The sequence below is a fragment of the Lactuca serriola genome, chromosome 7, assembly GCF_051521515.1.
Source record: "Lactuca serriola cultivar US96UC23 chromosome 7, Lser_US96UC23_V15, whole genome shotgun sequence".
Taxonomy (NCBI): domain Eukaryota; kingdom Viridiplantae; phylum Streptophyta; class Magnoliopsida; order Asterales; family Asteraceae; genus Lactuca; species Lactuca serriola.
The window spans coordinates 130,603,303-130,612,152 of NC_136414.1; positions in this window are offsets into that span (position 1 = coordinate 130,603,303).

Genomic DNA, 8,850 nt, shown 5'->3' on the forward strand with positions numbered 1-8,850 from the left:
GCACCCCTCAATATCAGCGATCCACCTCATCGCAACAATCGGATCCTGCGTCCCATCAAACTCAGGTGGCTTCGTGTTGCTGAACTCCCGAAACAGCAACGAGTCACCCCCCTGTGGCCTGGCAGCGGCCACAGCTGCGGTAGCTGCAGCGGCTGCAGCCTCAGTCAATGCGGCGTACCGCTCATCGAAAGTCTCCATCAAAGTGGTCTTAATAGACCCAAACATCTCCGGAATCTCAGCCCGGATCGCTGCAGCCACCTCCTCATGAATCATCTGACGAATCTCCTCGTCACTCACACCGTTCGTACTCGGTCTATGGCGTGGTCCAACCATGATGTCTCTGAAATACAACATAAAACTATCAGAGACTCCATCGAGTATAATCGCACTTGATAACGCAACCCTACTCAGTCTCCGATATCTAGGGATTCTTACTTAGGTTTCCCCTTGACCCGATGTCTTCGGTAGTACGGGCCCAATACTACCGACCACACCGCATCAGCATTCATCCCAAGTTTTCCTCCCCAAACCCCGGATAGTGAGTACTCTACTTTTGTTATGCACTATCTACCCGCACGCTATCAAAGCATCTCATATCGGCAAACCTCCCTAGACTAAGGCATCACAAATCAGGCCACTCTAGTCCTATCATGAATACGTAGTCTTCTAGCATGCATAACAATTCATATCATATCTTATCTCTTAACATAACATTGTAAGGTATTTTGGGGATCTTTACCGTTCGGGCGCTGACTGATCGTACACACTGCTTGTTTCTTGTTTACCACAAAATTATTTATAAAAGTTTATGCCTTTATTTTAAAAGTTTTCCTCAAATCCTCGGTTTGAGTTCAGTTACGCCCGAAGGTGCACCCGAATCCCTCAAACCAAGGCTCTGATACCAATTTGTAACAACGTAAATTTTCAAACAAAATTTTCATTTAAAAATAAAGTATTTTCATTCAAAACAAGGCATAAACATTCCAAGTGTCATGTCAGAATACAAATCATATGAATCCCAAGATCACAAAACATCTATCAGTGTGTACAGATCACGTCGGCGCCTTCCCACGGTCCTCGCTAGTACCTGAAACACATACACAACAACTGTAAGCATAAATGTTTAGTGAGTTCCCCAAAATACAACTTATGCACATACGCCTTTCCAGGCCCTGACCTTCCGGTCCATGTGTCTCAGGGGACTTCCGTCCCTGCTGGGTAAACGTTCCGGTCCTACCCACGCCAACCTTACGGTCCACATTACACGCCTTCCGGCCCATAACATAATGCCTTCCGGCCCACATTACATACATAGCACATATAACAATTAACTTATCACATATAGCACATATATCACATATCATATCCGACCTTCCGGTCACACAGTCAAACCCTTCCGGGTATAGTATAGTGAGAAGACTCACCTCGTGAATATCGAAAGCTAGCAAATCCCGAAGTCACTCGTGCTCGATTCGCCAAGCTACAATCTCCCTATAACATCATACATCTCTTATTAACACTTTTATCTTCTAAGTTTGACTATCCCTAAGAAGTCAAACATAGGTCAACTCTGGTCAACGGTCAACGGTCAACTTGACCGGACTCGGCGAGTGCACAAGGGCAACTCGGCGAGTCTAGACGTATCCGCCAACTCCATAGGATTCCCTTCTTACTCGACGAGTACTTCCCCTGACTCGACGAGTTCCACCTGGGAGAGTCGCGGGGCCACCCCGACTCAACTCGCCGAGTCTCAAGAACAACTCGGCGAGTCCCAACTCGACTCATACCACCTGCCGACCCTCTCTAACTCGTCCTGACTCACCGAGTCAACCCGTGACTCGACTGGATCACTCACTGGCCGATCCAAGGCAATCTTCAAGCTACTCGCTGAGTCTGCTCATCGGACTCGGCGAGTCCATGCCATGCAATTACTCAAACTCGCTTCTAAGGCCAGATCTGTTCCATCAATTCATAGATCTAGCCTTTCAAGACTGATTCACCACGTAAAGTCCCTATCTTGGTGTCCATAACACACCCCATGGCTTATAATGAATATTTTGATCTAAAGCATAAGGGTTCCAACCCAAAACTTCCATTGATTCCCAAAAAGCTTGGGCAAAGGGACACTCTGGACCTTTAGGGGTCCAGATCTATAGTCTAAATCTCTTAGGGGTCCAAGGGAGCACAAGATCTAGCCACAAAAGGGTTCAATAAACCCTAAATCAATGAAAACACCAACATAGAAGAGAATAGCTCGAAATATTACCCCAATAGAGATGCTCTGGACTCCAAATCCTCAGAAGATGGCTCCTCTTGCTTTCCCCTTGGCTGATTTCCTCTTTCCTTGCAAAATGACACCACCAAGATCAATAATAGCCTCCTTCTATGCTCCAAACGCTCACACTCGATTAGTGTTTCACTCAAGGGACCGGTGAGCACAAATGACGGCCATAAGGCTCTTTAAATAGGTCACAAACCCAAGAAATTAGGGTTTCATTAAACAGCACAGACTCGCCGAGTCCATATCCTGGACTCGCCGAGTCCAACCGAATCCCGCGTCCAGAATCGCGACCCTACTCGGCGAGTCTGAGCTCCAACTCGCCGAGTCCCCTCTCAAAACACAAAATAATTAAATCAATAAAGATACCTGGAATTCCGGGCTGTTACACACTAACTCACTAAATTGTATTATTTTATGGGTGTATTAGCGTGACGAACACGGGGAAAAAGACACTTCTCGGGTTCCATGTACTGGCTCCCTCTATCTACCTCGTATTTTTGACTGGGACCGGCGTTGGCTTCCTTCGGGTAGTTACCTAGGGTTCTCTTCTCCTATAGACATATTGAATTTCTACTCCGCCTTACTTTCGAATTCGACTCTGGGTGTCATCACTACATGGTGGATGACTGGAAATCTCGAAAGTTTAGGCAAATTTCTTCACCGATATCCCTAAAAGATATAGGCACTTGGTGAATTCAATAGTCTCGACCTAGTTCATTTATTTCCGAACCGGAAATCTTCTCAACGAACCTCTTGTGGGTCTAAATCAACTCTTCTGTCAAGCACTGAAGTGGATAGGGTTTTCTACAGGGTTCGTGCAAGAATGGAAATGTCTAAAGATTTCTAAGAGATTATTAACATTTCACTGAGTGATCCATATCGAGTCCTGCTACGATTACACAGGGTATACAAATCATATATAGCTTAGATCCGATAGGACTTCGAATATGTGATACTACTCTATATCCACATCCCAACGAGGAAAAGGAAGTAGGGTGAAACCACACATTCTTAGCCTATGGGATCCTTATTATATATGGCCTTGGGAGCAAGGTTCTAAATGGCATGAGGCGTGGCGTGGCGGCAAGGTCAAGCCTCAAGCTTAACGAGCCATGGCGAGCCATGACGTTTTTCAAGGCGTGATGTAAGGCGGCGATTTTGTATTAATTTAAAATTATATTACCACATAAATATAAATTTATATTAAATATAACTACTTTTTATAAGTGATAGATCAATAACTAGTAACAAAAATTTAACGAAAACCACAATACATGTATCTCCGATTAGAAAAGACATAACAAAGAGGAAAAAACCGTGTCTCAAACGAAAAAACACGCGCCGTAACACGCCATAACGCGCCATGGCGCGCCATATCACGCCTTGCCACGCGCCACGCCTAACAGCAACGTTATGAGGCTTTTCGTAACGGCGGAGCCACGCCTCACGCCATGGCGCGCCTTGGCGCGCGCCATGGCGCGCCTTTTAGAACACTGCTTGGGAGTATACCCTCTGTAATTGTAGGTATATCAATAAGGGTCTTTTTAGTTCTTCACACAAGGTTATCTATGGATCCTAAAATACCCCTATGGTATTTTAATTCTTGTTTGTGTTCTTACCTTCTGAATATGATTCTGGGATTAGTGTGAGTCTATTAGTATTCCAAAATACTCCTATAGTATTTTAAACTTTATGTTTGGCTTTAGCATTCCTAGTTGGTAAGTTTCAGACCTGTTGCAACTCCACTATCACTCCCAAGCACACGTTCATTGCATCTCGAATAAATGTAGTTGATCGGGTTACATTTATTCCAACTTACGATTACATAACTGCCCAGGTTTGACGGTAATGCTCAACATCCGAAGACTTTTATTATTGTTCTTCTTGTGATACTTGTGTTCGAGTGTTTAGATTCTGGATGTTCTTATACTTTGGTAAAATATGGTTATATTTTAAAGTATAATTCTTGGTCAGAGTGTTTTATCCCTATGTATTTATAGGCTGTATATCTTTTATGAATTAATATACTTAGCTCACTATAAACAATGCTCTGGTACCAATCTGTCACACCCCAAAACCGGAACGGCGGAAACGTTCTGGGGTGGATGACGTCATGTCAAGTATCACAACAATGCAGTATAGTAATCAAAGTACAACAACCATTGCATTAATAGTAATAGTTTTACAGGGTTTACATTACATAGAAACATATATCAAAGTAATACAAGTAATAATATAGGTGCAACTTGGTACTAAACTGTCTTCATCAAAAGCTCCTGGAATGTACCTGTCTATTGCTGACCTGAGAATACAAGTTATTTGAAAGCGAGTATCACCATTTTTCCAAATGCTGGTGAGTTCATAAGTATTTAGTGTCATTTTATTCAAATAACTTAATTTAAAACTAGTAGTTTTAAAGTGTACAGTGAATTAGAGTCATTTCCAGAAAATCCTATATTTTCTAATTAAAAGAAGCCTTCTACCAAGACTGGACAGAGTTATGTTGTAAAAAGTAATTTTCCCTTAAACACTATCATTATCAAAATACGGTGTTTGATTTTAAAGAAAGTAGGAGAATATCAGGGAAAATAACATATGCCTCAGCAGTGAAGACTGCTGACTAAGACAGAAATGAATCATAGACTCCAGGAGAGTATCGAATGAACGGTATGCCTGGCTCAGTCTAACAAAAGGAGACACAGACCCCAGACGGTATCAAATGAAAGATACGTCTAGTAAGGTCCAAAAACAGTGAACACAGACCCCAGACAGTATCAAATGAATGATATGTCTAGCAAGGTCTAAAAACAGTGGATACAGACCCCAGACAGTATCAAATGAATGATATGTCTAGCAAGGTCTAAAAACAGTGAATACAGACCCCAGACAGTATCAAATGAATGATATGTCTAGCAACGTCTAAAATCAGTGAATATAGTGAATACAGTGTTAAAACCCGTAACCTTAAGGCCATGAATTATAAGGTAACCTCGAGATACTCGTAACCATACTGATAGACACTAGAGAACTTGACGCCCTGCAAGCGTCGGTGTAAGTATGACATTTGTCACCCCTTGGCCTGGTAGGCCGTGGAATATAGCTAGCAGTCAGGGTGTGGGGGTGTCAATCCCGTATAGATCTATATACACAATGTCCGCTCTCCCTACAAGAGACTCTGGTTACCAACTTGACAACGGAGAAGGCCGTGTATTGAAGATGTATCTCGTGTAGTGAGATCTGATGTAAAATACTGGGCTAATGATAGAGACTCACAACTGAACTGACTAATGTAAACCTATATTTCTATGCTTGTATACATAATATATAACTAATGATCAAATGACCTTCGGACGGACATCCGATCCCACCAGACCACATCTCAACGAAGAAAAGGAAATAGGGCGAACAAGCCTTCCTAAGTCTTTTAAACATTATTTATATATCTGTATACAAGCATAGCCATACATTTAACCAATATGAACATTTAACAAAATTTATGTGTTTCCCAAAGTATAAGTGTAAACAAGTAGGAGTGTATCGTGAAGTAAAAGCGTATAGTGAAGTAGTAGCGTATCGTGAAGTGGTAGCGTTCCTCGAAGTGGGAGTGTTAATAAAGTACAAACGTTTGTGAAGTAGTAGTATTAATAAAGTAGGAGTGGTTCGTGAAGTAGTAGCATAATTAAAGTAAGAGCGTTAATAAGTGGAAGCGTTAATAAGTAGGAGCGTTTACAAAGTAGGAGCGTATCACTAAGTAAGAGTGTATCACGAAGTAAAAGCGTAAACAAGTATAAGCGTATTTCGAAATAGAAGCGTTAATAAAGTAATAGTGTTTAACTAAGGAAGAGTATAAAAACATGGAAGAAAACTTTGGAAAAAAACCATTATGCTTAAGAAAATCATGACTTGGTATTCTTTTGTAAAAATCAGTTTGAAAACCTTTAGAATTCTTTTGGAAACCTTTCATAAACAAGCTTTAAGTGAAACTTTGATAAAACATTCAGTGCGAAAGTCAATTTGAGGAAAGCTTTGTACAAGTAAAAACGTTTTAGAAAAACCATTTGCTGTATCATACTTGGTAAAACAGTTGAAAGTGTAAGAAATCATTGTGCATGCGGGTTATCAATCACATGTGATTGATATGATAACTAGCATGTTTAACTTGTATCCCCCCATAAAAGCATGTTAAAACATTTAAAAGGTTCATTCTGGGGTATGAACTCACCTGATGTAAGTGGATCCGACGAAGGTGCCGGTTGGGTGCTCGGTGTCAAGTAAAGACTTGAACACACTTAGTGAACTATTAACATATGATAACATATGTTTACATACAATTAGTACATATAATACCAATTAAACAAGTATACGTATCCTAAAGTGCGGAAAACACTTTGATTAAGTGCTTGGAGTGTCCCGGGTAACATCTAAGGGTGTGTATGGCCTAGATAGGGAGTTTACTCTTCAAGAGTAAACTCTATATAGAGTTCACGGCCCTGGGACTAACTCCCCATTAGTTTATGGCCGTAAACTCATGGTGATGGTGTTCTAGGATGCCAAAATGTCTTATTTCAATTGTGGAATTTTGCTAGGTCCAAATATAAGGCAAATGAGTGGATTTAAGGCATCTAAATGGGTCAAATAGGAGCTTACGACCCTAAACAAGGAATTTACAGCCGTAAGCTCCTATGTACATATTCTTTTGGTGTTTTAAGGTCTTAAGTGGTAGGAAATAAAGTTCTATGCATTTTCCAAGTCAAATGAAGGAGTTTAGGCATCATTTGGGCACTTAATGGGAGTTTACGGCCCATGGACCAATTCTATGGGAGTTCACGGCCGTAAACTCCTATTCTCTTGGTTTCTTTAATGTTTAGAGCATTTACTTCAATGGGTGCTTCTGGACATTTTTCCAAGGCCATAGGAAGTGTTTGTGGGCATTTCTAACACATAAAATTGAGTTTACTCCCCATGAAGAGGATTTTACGGCCCAAGCATGTTCTTGGGCAGTAAACTCATGTTTACTCTCCAAAAACTCGTTTGAAGGTGTTCTAAGTCCGAATGTGTAAGCCTACAAGTCATATCTAAGCCTTAGGGGCAATTTGGAGGGGTTTTGGGGCTTAAAAACCCCTTTAAATGGTGTTCATGGTCCAAGAGTGTTCTTGGGCCATAAACACATAATCTTGCCCCTAATTTATGTCTTAAACTCGAATTTAGCATGCTAGATAAGCCATACAACAAGTTAGGGTAGATTGCTTACTCCTTTGGGGCTCGAAACAGACGATTTTTGGGTCGAAAAATAAGTTGTAGAGAGAGAGTGTAGAGAGAGAGTAAAAAGGGTGGAAATGAAGTTTACTCTCCCTTATATAGGGGCTTGAGTCGAGGCTCAGTGGAAATCTACCCGATACTGCCGTGAAACGGGGCTTTTGATCGCACCCGATTTAGTGGTCGTATTTTGACTTGGTTGAAACTAAAATTTTTCAAAGGAAAGATTTGGGGTGTTTCTAACTTGTTTCAACCCTCATAAAGTCTTTTAAAAGTCCCAAATTAATTAACCTCTTCCAAAAGGTTAACGGACAAATAAATAAAGCGAGTCTTATTAACGGAAGGAGGTTAAAAATGACGAAATAAATTTCGGGTTGTCACACATACACACACCATGATTTTTCCGCTTTATTGACTCTGATGTATTTCGGATGATTATTGATACACTATGAATTTCTTATGGGTTGGTTATCACGTTGGTTGATGTTTATTTAATATAGAAACGTAAACTTTTAGTTTTTAATTTTGGGATGTTAGAAGTTGGTATTAGAGCCTTGGTTTGAGGGATTCGGGCATACTCTCGGGTATGTCTGAACTCAAACTTAGGGTTTGACAAATTTTTCATAAAAGAAATGTTTTATAAAAGGATTTTTTCTAATAAAAGAAAGAGGTAATAAAAGAAAGAGGTGTGGTGCATGCAATCGACCGCGTTTAAGTAAGTTTTCTAGAAATACCCATACATGTTTTGTGTTATGCTTGAATTTTGAGTCTGTAAACCGCATACTAGAGTAGGGCTAAGGATCTGCTCAGGATTGCATGATAGGATGCTAGGAGAGATTCATTTATATCCCTACTGTATGAGCTTGTAGACTTTCATGCTAGTACCGATTAGTCGGTGATAGGATGGCATGTATAGTTTATGCTTTAATTACGATTACTTGATGCTTAAATGCTGCTTGATTTGTGCTTTTAGGAGTTCCCATTAACATCACCTAACTAGTAAGCGAATATGCTAAGTTACATATTATTAAGACTATATGATTTTAGAAGGGTAGGTTTTAACTCTATTGCATAGCTCTTGTTTGAGTCCAACCATTGTAGTGTGAGACCTTTCATTCGAAGAATTATATTGGTGTCGGTCGTGTGTAATTGTAATGTAAGGCAGTTAGGGGAGTTCCTTTTGCAACTGATGGTGGAGAGTGGTGTGGTGGTAGCCCTAGGAAAACCTAAGAGGTGATTAGGTGCAGGGAGCCTTGTTTTGGTGAGGGTTGTTCGGATCATTAAGGAAGTGACTTGGGGATTCGAAGTGATTC